Here is a 16794-nt window from a genome sequence, read left to right as displayed (position 1 = left end):
AGCTGAGGTACGTTTTTTTTTCTTTTTTTTCTTCTTCTCTTTCTTCTATTTTTTTCTGTTATTAATATTTTTCTTTTTCAAAATCTAACATTTTTTATGAAATTATTTTTCAAGATTTTTTTTCAAAATATCAACATTTTTAAATTCAACAGTTTTAAAATTTGAACGATTTTATATTTTGAATTTTTTTCAAAAAATTATATTTTTCAAAATTTGAACATTTTTCACATTTGAACAGTTTTTAATTTGAACGGTTTTTAAATTTGAACATTTTTCATGTTTGAACAATTTTCAAGTTTGAATGATTTTAAATTTGAACGGTTTTTAAATTTGAAATTTTTTCATGTTTGAACAATTTTCATTATTGAACAATTTTTAAATTTGAACGGTTTTCAGATTTTGAACGGTTTTTATATTTGAACATTTTTTAAATTTAATTTTTTAAAATATTTTAATTTTTTGAATCTGAAAAATAAAAGTAAAAAAAAGGAAACAAAAAAAACGAAAGAAAAACGAAAACAGAAAACAGAAAAAAGAAAACAGGAAAAAAAGAAACAGAAAATAAGAAACGAAAAAGAAAAGAAAAATCGAAAAAGGAGGCAGCCCGCACCTAACTGGGCCGGCCCGTACCGCGCGCGGGTGTGCGGCACGTGGTACGCGCCGACCTGGTCGGTGTATAGGGTTTGCCAGGAATGAGTTCCGAAATGAGTACAGCTGGCAGGCTCCAAGCGGCCCAGGTATAGAATCAGCAGGATCTTCCAGTTTTTCGCGGGCTATTGAATAGATTGTGAAGCCTATATAACTACATAGACCTATTAGAACATTTTGGGCCACTCGGATCCGACTGCACGCACGGTCGCCCCGGTGGCAAAGGCAGCTGAAACAACTGCCTTCTGCAACGTAGGAAGTCACTGAGCTTGCCATGGCGGAGTTTGCTCGGCGCTTGGACTATTTGACTCTGCCCGTGCCACGGAAATGCAGGATATTTTTACTCCTGATCTATACAAAAAGCAACGGAATTTGGTCTAATTAAAAAAGAATGAATTGCATTCATGTACCATCGCTCTATTTATTTTGGCTATTCTGTTTCCTCAACCTGCAGTCTTACTGATTGCATGGTGATTACAGGTTAGCAGAGGTGACAGAATGTCCTGATGATTGCAGGTGTGCTGAGGAGGCTGAATGTCTCGTTTTCTAGTTTTTGGGCAGCCTCGGTTTTGCCTCGTCAAAATACCAGCGTTTGGAAGACAGCATCACACACAAGATTATGCAAGGATCAGTGAGTTGAGGGTGCTCATTTTGGGGATTGATAGTCTGGGGTTCGATTTCGAAACTATCTACGACTTCAGGTTTTTTTTCAGACATTATTTCTTATGAATCCCTGGTCATCATCCTACTTTTCCATTATCGTGGATACGGCCCCCCAGTGCCAGCCTTAGGTCGTGGGTGGCCCAATCGAGTCTGTGTACAAGAAGAGGCTTCTCAAATGTCTTAACATGAGCCCTGATCTTAAAAAACCTAAAAGAAAATCTTTACATGATTCGACCGTTGGAAACTGCTAAATCAAAAGTCTGATGACCAAAAATGAGGGAGATCCTCGCCACCGACCTGGTCGGCAGGAGCGCAGATGCCGCACACACCTCCCGCACGCTGACGTGGCTAGCTGGGCCGCGGCCCAACAGGTAATATAGTTTTTATTTTTTTGTTTCTTTTTTGTTTCTTTTTCGTTTCTTTTCTTTTTCTCTTGTTTTTATCTCTATTTTTTGGGATATTTATTTTTACAGAACTATTTTCCTAAAATTAATATTTTTTAAATGAACATTTTAAATTTTCAACAAAATTCAAATATACGAACATTTTTAAATTTTGAACAAATTTTAAAATTGAATTTTTTTACATTCGAACAATTTTTTATCGGAATTTTTTTGTTTGAACGGCTTTCAAATTTAAATTTTGTTCAGATTTAAATGTTTCTCAAAGTCGAACAATTTTCAAATTTGAACATTTTTTAATTTAAACATTTTCTCAATTTAAACAATTTTTTAATTTTTTTTCAAATCTTAAAATTAAATATAAAAAACGAAAAAATAAAACAAAAAAGAAAAGCAGAAAAAGGAAAACAGAAAAAGGAAATAGAAAAAAATAAAAAAAAATAAAAAGAAAACTGGAATGGAAAACCGAACTACTAGGCCAAACAGAAAAAATGGGCCTGGCCCAAATCCGACCAAGGGGTGTGCGGTGGCCGGTAGCCACCGATCTGGTCCATGTATTGGTTTTCCTCGAAAATGAAGCGAGGCAGAGCAATCAAATAGCTTTACCCAGCAAGATTTTATTTTTATACTCCACCTGGCCTACGACTAGCATCGCGGTCAAATCCAGCAAGGAGTTTTTTTTTTTTTGAACTGGAACTCCTTGATTCCATTAACTCGGCTCAGCTGACTCGCTGGCCACCATCACATGTACATCATCTGGTACAGACTCCGGCCACAAAAGCCGATTAGCCATTTGGTTTGCACCATAGGCAGCTAACAAATGAGCCACCTTATTACACTCCCGAGGCACATGCACTACCCTTGCATCTATGAAATTTAAAAGAAAGAAAGATCGAATATCACGAATGAGATAGCCCTCTGGTGCCAGATCGTAGTCCGTACTTTGCAATGCCCTCGCAAGAGTCAGCGAGTCCGTCTCGAGGATGATCCTTCCCATACCCCATCCTGCCGCCGCCTGTGTTGCCTCCCATATTGCATGCGCCTCCATATGCAGAGCACTCCAGGCATGTCGGACCGCCCCAGCTCCCGATCCTCTGGCATCTCCCAGATTATACCTCACAACGAAACCCCATCCACCTTGGTGAGTCTCCATATTGAAAGCTCCATCAGTGTTAATTTTCAGCATTTCACCTTCTGGTTTCTGCCAGCGTTGGATTTGTTTTGTTGCCGGTTCCTTATGCTTTGTTCCACAGAATTGCATGCACTCCCCCGCCCAATATCTCGCTTGCCTCCAAACCTTCTCTGTCATCAGTATCTTTCCTTCCTTATTTTGTTTGTTCCTTTTCTGCCACCATTGCCACATCATACAGATGATCAGAACCCTTTTCTCATCCTCTAAGCCTAGTATTTGCTGAATCACATCTTGTTCAGTCTCGAAAGTACATAGCTGTTTGTGAAACTCCGTCATCCCCAGCTTATGCCACAGATCTTTCATCTCCTTGCACTTCAGAAACAGATGGCTTCCATCTTCATCAAGCCTTTTGCAGCAAACACACCTTGTGTCACAGTCTATACCCCGTCGCTTAATGCTCGTCATCAAAGGCAGGCTATTATGTGCTAGTCTCCACACAAACTGTTTGATCTTTGGTAGACACGGAAGCTCCCAAATTTTCTTCGAGTGCATTTTCTCCTCTATTTGCACCGATGAAGAACCAATATTTGCATCTCTTTTCATGATATTAAGTAACAGTAAAATGGGTCTAGCTAGGAGCCACCACAACGCTTAGGCGTTATTAGCCGTCCGATCTGCTTATCAAATGGTCCAAATCGATGCAGTATTCCGAAGCGTCGCTAGCTTCCTTCCATCTCGTTACACAGGCCAGCTCTCGTTACCGGGCTTCTACTCCAGAAAATGAGTTATGGCTCATCTGGTTAGTCGGGCCGTGAATTACTAAAATGGGCCTAGACTTTCAGCCAACCTGCAGTCGTTTAAGGCCTCAGCTAGCTCAACAGGGCATGTCGCTCCGTGATCTGACTGCACGCTCTTCCCTAACTGCGACCCGATTTGGCTCGATGCGCCGCCAACCTCCCTCCTTCCTTCAGCGCAGCGACTCTTGGGGGAAAGCCTATTGGCAGAGGTAACGCCATGTCTCTACCGTTTGCGACTACTAGGGCGAGGACCCGAGGCGATATGGAATGGGAGGATATGGCGTCGCCGTCACCTGTCCATCGCCTCCTCACCGGAGCACTAATAATCTGCGTCCAGAAACCTCTCGGAATCCAATGGTTTTTCTCTGGAGGCCCTTCATCTGCATGGTCTCCAATCCATCACCGTTGTAATTGTAAGGAATAACCTGATATTTCTCTTCGTCTCTCCCTTAATATTTGCCTGGTGTCTCCTCTTATAATCCATTTTCTTGTCTAGCATCTCTAATGTTATTGCTAATCTTATTGATTAATTATTATTTATTTATAACAGGCCTGATAATATGCAGAGAAAATATTGCCGTTGCTTTTATCTAATAATTGTGTACTGGTGGACATATGAGCAGATTGGAGCCAAAAAAATCGGTATACTTGGACATAATGCTTAGTTTGTTGATTGTGTATTTGCCGAGTTTGAATCTCAATAGTAGAGGTTAAGATCTCATATGAGATCCTACTAAAACCGAGATTGATGTATACCTTTTTACGACATATTTGTTGATTTTGGATGTCCATCCTGGAGGCTGAGTTCTCAATGATGGTATGATGGTTCAGATAAGAAGCTTAAGATGGAAGATTGTGAGACTAAGGATTTCTGATGCTTACAACGATTGGTATAAATGACAGACATTATGGTTATCAGCTTTTCCCTTGCCACCACATACACAGAAAAGATCATTTTCCTATTAAGACATATCATTCAAATATTACTGATTGCGAGCTTCTTAGGTCTCGATAATGTTGCTACCTACTAACATTCAAGACCCCGATTGGTTCCAATTTGAAATGTTTTATGGTGACGTGCCTTGACATACTGTCTGACGCAGCTTACTGTGAAGCATCCGCTATGTTGCTTGAGTATTTGGTTTCAGGAAAACTGGATCTTACAAGCTGTTTGTATTTTCTTCTTCTTCTTCCCTCTGGGCAGAAAATATTTGCCCTGTGTTACGCAGGGAAAGCCTTGTGAATAAGTAGTAGCTAGCCTTGAGGGAAAATAGATACCATCCTTCACAAGCACGCATCTTCTAATGTTCAGGTTTTGCAGCATGCATGCTCCTCTCCAAATCACCATACATTGAGCATTGATGCACACGTTTTATATAGCCTCCAGAGATATTCTCCACCTCATTTGATGTTACTACTATAAACAGATATGTATTGGGATCTTCTTCACAATTCAACTCCATGGAAATTCATTGATCATATTATTAATTACTCGTGTGATCCGGTGGACAAGTTGCTCGTGTTTATTGGAATTGTACCTGGCACTACTACTGAGGTATGCTCTTGAAATTTATTAATAAGTATACCATCATCATATGATGTAGTGTTGTTTTTATAATTGGGTGTTAAAGATCGAAATTCCTTTTGTATCTCTTCTTGATAGTGTTTCTTCTGTTCCGTTGGTGGTTTTGACCACTCTTGTTGTATAATACAATAAAGTAATTATGCAAAATTTTAAGCAAACAACAGTGGTGAGCTACCAGTGCAGTTGTTAGAGGTATTACTAATCAAATGGTACTTTGTTATATGCGCTTCTCATATCCATGAGCTTTTCTTTCCACCTATCAAAGACTGCTGTTGGTGAAGGGAAAGATGCAACTTATTTACACTCTAAGTCCATCCAACCTTCTTTTTCTGAGCATTTAAGTTGATGATTTGATGCGCAGTTATTTTGTGCTGGTTATATTATTACCCCCCTTGTTTTTCTAACTATGTTTGGTCTTCCTTCACAAAAAAGACTATGTTTGGTCTCCCTATCGAGGCTCCTGCCAATCAGAACCCATCAATAAAATCTCCAAAGTAATGGAAAGCACATGCTCTCATTCGTTAAGAACCCTTTTGAATGCAATTCATTGTTGGATATGTTCACTCTAAATTTATTTAAGTTTTATAAATGTTAGAGGTGTCACTCATTTATTTTGCGCGCCGACGAAAATGAATGTGTTGTGCTGCTTCTAGATATACCATGCTGCGAGCATGATCAACAGCAAGGTTCCTTTCCTCGCGTGGACAGTCTGCTGCTACCATTCCACGAAGCTCTCCCGACAGCTCAGAGTTGGCCTGCCGATCAGATCCAAGAAAGAACTACAAACCTTTCTGAATCTTGTCATTTATGACCTTACCCTATCACTTTGATTGGGAAAATGCACACACTGAGATTGTGAACCTTTTAGAGAGATATGGCCGACGGGATCTCTAGAATTGTGTAGATCATGCTACATGTGCACTGCAGCTTTATTGTTTGATATTAAATTGATGAAAAATATCAGGAATATTTTTTTCATCACATGGTAGATTGAACAAATGAATCTACTTTGAAGACTGACACAGGGTGTATAGGAGGTGTTCCGGCAATCAGCCTGTCTTAATATGTTGTTTTCATTATATAGATTAGAACAAAAGAGGATTTAATACCTTCGGGCCAGTTGCTTATACAGCACATATTGAGTTGTTGAAGCTTTAGCCTTCTATCTAAGCTCTGTGTAAAAAACTGGGTCAATCTTTCACTTGATGAAAACTGTAGCCTTCAGCCTTCAAATTAGCTTATAATATATATGATGCGTTGTCAGAAATATAATTGTTTTGTATACACTAAAGATAAGCTGGCTTATTTTGCTTGAAACTGCTATTTCGCACAGGAAAATCAACAGGGTGTAAGCATATCGAATTACAAGTGACCATCTCCCATTTTCAGACAATTGTTGCTTGTGTTTATATTGTTGCCTTCCAAAATCTTGTGGGCAGCAAACTTGTCTTTACCCACCTAATTATAGGGATGTATTGGTATTGATAGCGAACAAAGTGTGATGCAAAATTCTATTACATGACGTTTAGAACTTTTTGTGTACTTAGTGTTTTTTTGTTAGACTTATTGTTTTGAGGAAACTATCTGCAATTCTGGAAAATCCACTCCTGATTTTACTTCTTTCTGAAATCTTTTTACACTTATGATCAGGTGAACAATTGACATGGGAGCAAGCGAGAGAACAAACTTTGTCTAAGGCAATCAAGAAAAAATAGAAAGCCGTAGAGTAGCAGGATGGACGCCAAGTTAGTCCTCAGGATTCCTGAACTGAACAACAGTGTCATGATGAGACAACATGAAACCGTCTACGGGCATGTATAAGGTTATGTCATTTAAGTCTGAAAATGTGATAGTTGTATGCCAATTGTGTGAGATGTCATGGTATCCTCTGTTGAACAATAATTGTAAACACCACGAGAAGCTGTATATAGGATTCGTGTGATCCCTTTGAATTGGCACTTTTAAAATATTTGCATGTTGAAGGGAAATATAGAATTTCTTACGGGATCTGCATCACTTATGATGTCTAGATTTCTTCAATACCTGTTTTCTCCATTATCTTCTATCTATTATCTCGAGATTGACGGGCGCGGCAACGCGCGCTTATATGGTCTAGTAAATTCTGTAGGCCGACTTAACTGAAAATACCCCCTTTGCGTCAAAATGCCAGGCTGGAGTGTGATACGTCTCCGACGTATCGATAATTTCTTATGTTCCATGCCACATTATTGATGATATCTACATGTTTTATGCATGCTTTATGTCATATTTATGCATTTTCCGGCACTAACCTATTAACGAGATGCCGAAGAGCCAGTTGTTGTTTTCTGCTGTTTTTGGTTTCAGAAATCCTAGTAAGGAAATATTCTCGGAATTGGACGAAATCAACGCCCAGGGGCCTATTTTTCCACGAAGCTTCCAGAAGACCGGAGGACTTACGAAGTGGGGCCACGAGGCGCCGCCACAACAGGGCGGCGCGGCCCCGGAGCTGGTCGCGCGGCCCTGGCGTGTGGGGCCCTCGTGTGGCCCCCTGACCTGCCCTTCCGCCTACATATAGTCTTCGTCGCGAAACCCCCAGTACCGAGAGCCACGATACGGAAAACCTTACTGAGACGCCGCCGCCGCCAATCCCATCTCGGGGGATTCAGGAGATCGCCTCCGGCACCCTACCGGAGAGGGGAATCATCTCCCGGAGGACTCTTCACCGCCATGATCGCCTCCGGAGTGATGAGTGAGTAGTTCACCCCTGGACTATGGGTCCATAGCAGTAGCTAGATGGTCGTCTTCTCCTTATGTGCTTCATTGTCGGATCTTGTGAGCTGCCTAACATGATCAAGATAATCTATCTGTAATGCTATATGTTGTGTTTGTCGGGATCCGATGGATAGAGAATATTATGTTATGTTGATTATTAATCTATTACCTATGTGTTGGTTATGATCTTGCATGCTCTCCGTTATTAGTAGAGGCTCTGGCCAAGTTTTTGCTCTTAACTCCAAGAGGGAGTATTTATGCTCGATAGTGGGTTCATGCCTCCATTAAATCTGGGACAGTGACAGAAAGTTCTAAGGTTGTGGATGTGCTGTTGCCACTAGGGATAAAACATTGATGCTATGTCCGAGGATGTAGTTATTGATTACATTACGCACCATACTTAATGCAATTGTCTGTTGTTTGCAACTTAATGCTGGAAGGGGTTCGGATGATAACCTGAAGGTGGACTTTTTAGGCATAGATGCATGCTGGATAGCGGTCTATGTACTTTGTCGTAATGCCAATTAAATCTCACTATACTCATCATATCATGTATGTGCATGGTCATGCCCTCTCTATTTGTCAATTGCCCGACTGTAATTTGTTCACCCAACATGCTATTTATCTTATGGGAGAGACACCTCTAGTGAACTGTGGACCCCGGTCCTATTCTTTTACATTGAATACAATCTGCTGCAATACTTGTTTTACTGTTCTTCGCAAACAATCATCATCCACACTATACATCTAATCCTTTGTTACAGCAAGCCGGTGAGATTGACAACCTCACTGTTTCGTTGGGGCAAAGTACTTTGGTTGTGTTGTGCAGGTTCCACGTTGGCGCCGGAATCCCTGGTGTTGCGCCGCACTACATCCCGCCGCCATCAACCTTCAACGTGCTTCTTGGCTCCTACTGGTTCGATTAAACCTTGGTTTCTTACTGAGGGAAACTTGCTACTGTGCGCATCACACCTTCCTCTTGGGGTTCCCAACGGACGTGTCAACTACACGCATCAAGCAAATTTCTGGCGCCGTTCTTGCGGTGAGATCAAGACACGCTGCAAGGGGAGTCTCCACAATCCAATCTCTTTACTTTGTTTTTGTCTTGCTTTATTTTATTTACTTTTTTGTTTGCTGCATTATATCAAAACACAAAAAAAATTAGTTGCTAGTTTTACTTTATTTACTGCCTTGTTCTCTATATCAAAAACACAAAAAATTAGTTACTTGCATTTATTTTATCTAGTTTACTTTATTTACTACTGCTAAAATGTGTACTCCTGAAAATACTAAGTTGTGTGACTGCACTAGCCCAAATAATAATGATTTCTTATGCACACCTATTGCTCCACCTGCTACTACAGCATAATTCTTTGAAATTAAACCTGCTTTACTGAATCTTGTTATGAGAGAGCAATTTTCTGGTGTTAGTTCTGATGATGCTGCTGCCCATCTCAATAATTTTGTTGAACTATGTGAAATACAAAAATATAAGGATGTAGATGGTAACATTATAAAATTAAAATTGTTTCCTTTCTCTTTAAGAGGAAGAGCTAAAGATTGGTTGTTATCTCTGCCTAGAAATAGTATTGATTCATGGACTAAATGCAAGGATGCTTTTATTGGTAGATATTATCCCCCTGCTAAAATTATATCTTTGAGGAGTAGCATAATGAATTTTAAACAATTGGATAATGAGCATGTTGCACAAGCTTGGGAAAGAATGAAATCTTTGGTTAAAAATTGCCCTACCCATGGACTGACTACTTGGATGATCATCCAAACCTTTTATGCAGATCGAACTTTTCTTCGCGGAACCTATTGGATTCAGCTGCTGGAGGTACCTTTATGTCCATCACTCTTGGTGAAGCAACAAAGCTTCTTGATAATATGATGATTAATTACTCTGAATGGCACACGGAAAGAGCTCCACAAGGTAAGAAGGTAAATTCTATCGAAGAAACCTCTTCCTTGAGTGATAAGATTGATGCTATTATGTCTATGCTTGTGAATGATAGGACTAATGTTGATCCTAATAATGTTCCGTTAGCTTCATTGGTTGCTCAAGAAGAACATGTTGATGTAAACTTCATTAAAAATAATAATTTCAACAACAATGCTTATCGGAACAATTCTAGTAATAACTATAGGCCATATCCTTCTGCTAATGGTAATAGTTATGGTAATTCTTATGGGAATTCTTACAACAATAATAGGAACACACCCCCTGGACTTGAAGCTATGCTTAAAGAATTTATTAGTACACAAACTACTTTTAACAAATCTGTTGAGGAAAAGCTTGATAAAATTGATATTCTTGCTTCTAAGGTTGATAGACTTGCCTCTGATGTTGATCTTTTAAAATCGAAAGTTATGCCTAATAAGGATATTGAAAATAAAATTGTTACTACAGCAAATGCCATCCAAGTTAGAATTAATGAGAATATAAGATTGATGGCTGAATTGCATGCTAGGTGGGAAAGAGAAGAAAATGAAAAACTAGCTAAAGAGAATAATGTAGCTAAAGTTTGGACTATTACCACCACTAGCAATGCTAATGCTCCACATATTTCTGCACCTCCTACTAATAATGGTAAAAGGATTGGTGTTGTCAATGTTTCCACTTCTAATGCAAAGCCTGCAAAACTGCCGGAAACTGCTAAAACTGCTGAAACTGCCTGTGATAAAACTGCTGAAATTTTTTCCAACATTGGGGATGATAATCCCATTGCTGTAGATCATAATGGTTTAGACTTTGATGATTGCCACATCTCTGAAGTCATAAAGTTTTTGCAAAAGCTTGCTAAAAGTCCCAATGCTAGCGCTATAAATTTAGCCTTTACAAAACATATTATGAATGCTCTCATAAAAGCTAGAGAAGAGAAACTAGAACGTGAAGCTTCTATTCCTAGAAAGCTAGAGGATGGTTGGGAGCCCATCATTAAGATGAAGTTCAATGATTTTGATTGTAATGCTTTATGTGATCTTGGTGCAAGTATTTCCGTTATGCCTGAGAAAATCTATAATATGCTTGACTTGCCACCATTGAAAAATTGCTATTTGGATGTTAATCTTACTGATCATTCTACAAAGAAACCTTTGGGGAGGATTGATAATGTTCGTATTATGGTTAACAATAACCTTGTCCCCGTTGATTTTGTTGTCTTGGATATTGAATGCAATGCATCTTGTCCCATTATATTGGGAAGACCTTTTCTTCGAACTGTTGGAGCTATCATTGATATGAAGGAAGGTAATATTAAATATCAATTTCCTCTCAAGAAAGGTATGGAACACTTCCCTAGAAAGAGAATGAAGTTACCTTATGATTCTATTATTAGAACAACTTATGATGTTGATGCTTCGTCTCTTGATGTTACTTGATACACACTTTCTGCGCCTAGCTGAAAGGCGTTAAAGAAAAGCGCTTATGGGAGACAACCCATGTTTTTTACTACAATACTTTATTTTATATTTGAGTCTTGGAAGTTGTTACTACTGTAGCAACCTCTCCTTATCTTAGTTTTGTGCATTGTTGTGCCAAGTAAAGTCGTTGATAGTAAGGTTCATGCTAGATTTGGATTACTGCGCAGAAACAGATTTCTTGCTGTCACGAATTTCGACCTGCCTCTCTGTAGGTAGCTCAGAAAAATCTGCCAATTTACGTGCGTGATCCTCAGATATGTACGCAACTTTCATTAAATTTGAGCATTTTCATCTGAGCAAGTCTGGTGCCACTTTAAAATTCGTCTTTACGAACTATTCTGGTTTGACAGATTCTGCCTTTTATTTCGCATTGCCTCTTTTGTTATGTGGGATGGATTCCTTTGTTCCATTGACTTCCAGTAGCTTTGGGCAATGTCCAGAAGTGTTAAGAATGATTGTGTCACCTCTGAACATGTAAATTTTTATTGTGCACTAACCCTCTAATGAGTTGTTTCGAGTTTGGTGTGGAGGAAGTTTTCAAGGATCAAGAGAGGGAGATGATACAATATGATCAAGGAGAGTGAAAGCTCTAAGCTTGGGGATGCCCCGGTGGTTCACCCCTGCATATTTTAAGAAGACTCAAGCGTCTAAGCTTGGGGATGCCCAAGGCATCCTCTTCTTCATCGACAACATTATCAGGTTCCTCCCCTGAAACTATATTTTTATTCCATCAGATCTTATGTGCTTTGCTTGGAGCGTCGGTTTGCTTTTGTTTTTGTTTTTGTTTGAATAAAATGGATCCTAGCATTCATTGTGTGGGAGAGAGACACGCTCCGCTGTTGCATATGGACAAATATGTCCTTAGGCTTTACTCATAGTATTCATGGCGAAGGTTGAATCTTCTTCGTTAAATTGTTATATGGTTGGAATCGGGAAATGCTACATGTAGTAATTCTAAAATGTCTTGAATAATTTGATACTTGGCAATTGTTGTGCTCATGTTTAAGCTCTTGCATCATATACTTTGCACCTATTAATGAAGAAATACATAGAGCTTGCTAAAATTTGGTTTGCATAATTGGTCTCTCTAAAGTCTAGATAATTTCTAGTATTGAGTTTTGAACAACAAGGAAGACGGTGTAGAGTCTTATAATGTTTACAATATGTCTTTTATGTAAGTTTTGCTGCACCGGTTCATCCTTGTGTTTGTTTCAAATAACTTTGCTAGCCTAAACCTTGTATCGAGAGGGAATACTTCTCATGCATCCAAAATCCTTGAGCCAACCACTATGCCATTTGTGTCCACCATACCTACCTACTACATGGTATTTCTCCGCCATTCCAAAGTAAATTGCTTGAGTGCTACCTTTAAAATTTCCATTCTTTACCTTTGCAATATATAGCTCATGGGACAAATAGCTTAAAAACTATTGTGGTATTGAATATGTACTTATGCACTTTATCTCTTATTAAGTTGTTTGTTGTGCGATAACCATGTTCCTGGGGACGCCATCAACTACTCTTTGTTGAATATCATGTGAGTTGCTATGCATGTCCGTCTTGTCTGAAGTAAGGGAGATTTACCACTCATTTAATGGTTAGAGCATGCATCTTTGTTAGAGAAGAACATTGGGCCGCTAACTAAAGCCATGAATCATGGTGGAAGTTTCAGTTTTGGACATACATCCTCAATCTCATATGAGAACATTAATTGTTGCTACATGCTTATGCATTAAAGAGGAGTCCATTATCTGTTGTCTATGTTGTCCCGGTATGGATGTCTAAGTTGAGAATAATCAAAAGCGAGAAATCCAAATGCGAGCTTTCTCCTTAGACCTTTGTACAGGCGGCATAGAGGTACCCCTTTGTGACACTTGGATAAAACATGTGTATTGCGATGATAATCCCGGTAATCCAAGCTAATTAGGACAAGGTGCGGGCATTATTAGTACACTATGCATGAGGCTTGCAACTTGTAAGATATAATTTACATAACACATATGCTTTATTACTACCGTTGACAAAATTGTTTCTTGTTTTCAAAACCAAAGCTCTAGCACAAATATAGCAATCAATGCTTCCCTCTGCGAAGGGCCTTTCTTTTACTTTTATGTTGAGTCAGTTCACCTATCTCTTTCCACCTCAAGAAGCAAACACTTGTGTGAACTGTGCATTGATTCCTACATACTTGCATATTGCACTTGTTATATTACTTTACATTGATAATATCCATGAGATATACATGTTATAAGTTGAAAGCAACCGCTGAAACTCAATCTTCCTTTGTGTTGCTTCAATACCTTTACTTTGATTTATTGCTTTATGAGTTAACTCTTATGCAAGACTTATTGATGCTTGTCTTGAAAGTACTATTCATGAAAAGTCTTTGCTTTGTGATTCATTTGTTTACTCATGTCATTACCATTGTTTTGATCGCTGCATTCATTACATATGCTTACAATAGTATGATCAAGGTTATGATGGCATGTCACTCCAGAAATTATCTTTGTTATCGTTTACCTGCTCGGGACGAGCAGGAACTAAGCTTGGGGATGCTGATACGTCTTCGACGTATCGATAATTTCTTATGTTCCATGCCACATTATTGATGATATCTACATGTTTTATGCATGCTTTATGTCATATTTATGCATTTTCCGGCACTAACCTATTAACGAGATGCCGAAGAGCCAGTTGCTGTTTTCTGCTGTTTTTGGTTTCAGAAATCCTAGTAAGGAAATATTCTCGGAATTGGACGAAATCAACGCCCAGGGGCCTATTTTTCCAAGAAGCTTCCAGAAGACCGGAGGACTTACGAAGTGGGGCCATGAGGCGCCGCCACAACAGGGCGGCGCGGCCCAGGAGCTGGCCGCGCGGCCCTGGCGTGTGGGGCCCTCGTGTGGCCCCCTGACCTGCCCTTCCGCCTACATATAGTCTTCGTCGCGAAACCCCCAGTACCGAGAGCCACGATACGGAAAACCTTACTGAGACGCCGCCGCCGCCAATCCCATCTCGGGGGATTCAGGAGATCGCCTCCGGCACCCTGCCGGAGAGGGGAATCATCTCCCGGAGGACTCTTCACCGCCATGATCGCCTCCGGAGTGATGAGTGAGTAGTTCACCCCTGGACTATGGGTCCATAGAAGTAGCTAGATGGTCGTCTTCTCCTTATGTGCTTCATTGTCGGATCTTGTGAGCTGCCTAACATGATTAAGATCATCTATCTGTAATGCTATATGTTGTGTTTGTCGGGATCCGATGGATAGAGAATATTATGTTATGTTGATTATTAATCTATTACTTATGTGTTGTTTATGATCTTGCATGCTCTCCGTTATTAGTAGAGGCTCTGGCCAAGTTTTTGCTCTTAACTCCAAGAGGGAGTATTTATGCTCGATAGTGGGTTCATGCCTCCATTAAATCTGGGACGTGTGAGAAAGTTCTAAGGTTGTGGATGTGCTGTTGCCACTAGGGATAAAACATTGATGCTATGTCCGAGGATGTAGTTATTGATTACATTACGCACCATACTTAATGCAATTGTCTGTTGTTTGCAACTTAATGCTGGAAGGGGTTCAGATGATAACCTGAACGTGGACTTTTTAGGCATAGATGCATGCTGGATAGCGGTCTATGTACTTTGTCGCAATGCCCAATTAAATCTCACTATACTCATCATATCATGTATGTGCATGGTCATGCCCTCTCTATTTGTCAATTGCCCGACTGTAATTTGTTCACCCAACATGCTATTTATCTTATGGGAGAGACACCTCTAGTGAACTGTGGACCCCGGTCCTATTCTTTTACATTGAATACAATCTGCTGCAATACTTGTTTTACTGTTCTTCGCAAACAATCATCATCCACACTATACATCTAATCCTTTGTTACAGCAAGCCGGTGAGATTGACAACCTCACTGTTTCGTTGGGGCAAAGTACTTTGGTTGTGTTGTGCAGGTTCCACGTTAGCGCCGGAATCCCTGGTGTTGCGCCGCACTACATCCCGCCGCCATCAACCTTCAACGTGCTTCTTGGCTCCTACTGGTTCGATTAAACCTTGGTTTCTTACTGAGGGAAACTTGCTACTATGCGCATCACACCTTCCTCTTGGGGTTCCCAACGGACGTGTCAACTACATGCATCAGAGCGTCAGTAAATTCCTCTCTAATCGGTGTGGTCAGGATTATTTTGGCATCCATTTCCCAGAAAATCTCCCTGATCAACACCTCGTCCCAATGCCCTGATATTGGATCAATAAGTTCTCGCACTTTTGTCAGTAGACATTGTCTTCTTGGCGTGATTGGCTGTCTACATCCATCCCTCCCGATCCAAGGATCTGACCATATATTAACCGAGCTCCCGTCACCAATCCGCCAGATTAGCCCCTCTTTCATTAGTGCAATACCCTTTAAAATACTTCTCCATGAATAGGAGATGCCGGCATGTGGTACTGCCTCTAAAATGGAAGTGGAAGGGTAGTACCTTGCCTTTAGAACCCGGGCACACAGGGAATCAGGGTTAGTGAGCATTCTCCATCCTTGTCTCGCTAACATGGCTATGTTGAAACCATAGAGATCTCTAAAGCCCAGCCCCCCTTCGCTTTTCGGCTTTGTTAGAGTTTCCCATTTCAACCAATGAACCTTATTCTCCTTATCTTGTTGTGCCCACCAAAATCGGCATATCATCATACTCATCTCATCACACATGGTTTTTGTCAAATCAAAACATGACATAGCAAACGTGGGTATTGCTTGAGCACAGGCCTTGATCAGAATGTCCTTCCCCATTGTTGATAACATCCTCTCCTTCCAACCCTGTATTCGTTTCCAAATTCTGTCCTTAAGATACTCAAAGGTTTTTGTTCTTGATTGTCCCACATAGACTGGCAAACCAAGATACTTCTCCGTCATTGCCTCCGCTCTTATTCCTAGTTCAGCCAACACCTACCTTTTCTTTCTTCCTCTTGTGTTTTCACTGAACATTACTGAAGATTTGTCAAAATTGACAGTTTGCCCCGAGCACGCCTCATATAGTTGTAGAACATGTTGCAGGGACTTGGCACTTTCTCGATTTGCTTTGATCAGCACCAATGAGTCGTCTGCAAACAAAAGATGGTTAAAACTTGGGGCTCCCTGACAAATTCGGATGCCTTCTAGCACCCCCTCTCCTTCAGCTTTATTCAGCAGAGACAAAAATCCTTCCGCAACCAACAGGAATAAGTTTGGTGACAATGGGTCTCCTTGTCGCAACCCCCTCTGTGGCAAGAATACATCTGTTAACTCACCATTCACACGAACTTGGTAGCTGACCGTAGTGACACATAACATCACTCTCCTGACCCAATTCTCCGCAAAACCAAGTTTTCGCATCATATTCTCCAAAAAA

This window comes from Lolium perenne, chromosome 2, assembly GCF_019359855.2.
Source record: "Lolium perenne isolate Kyuss_39 chromosome 2, Kyuss_2.0, whole genome shotgun sequence".
NCBI lineage: Eukaryota > Viridiplantae > Streptophyta > Magnoliopsida > Poales > Poaceae > Lolium > Lolium perenne.
Note: the sequence above shows the minus strand (reverse complement) of the source record.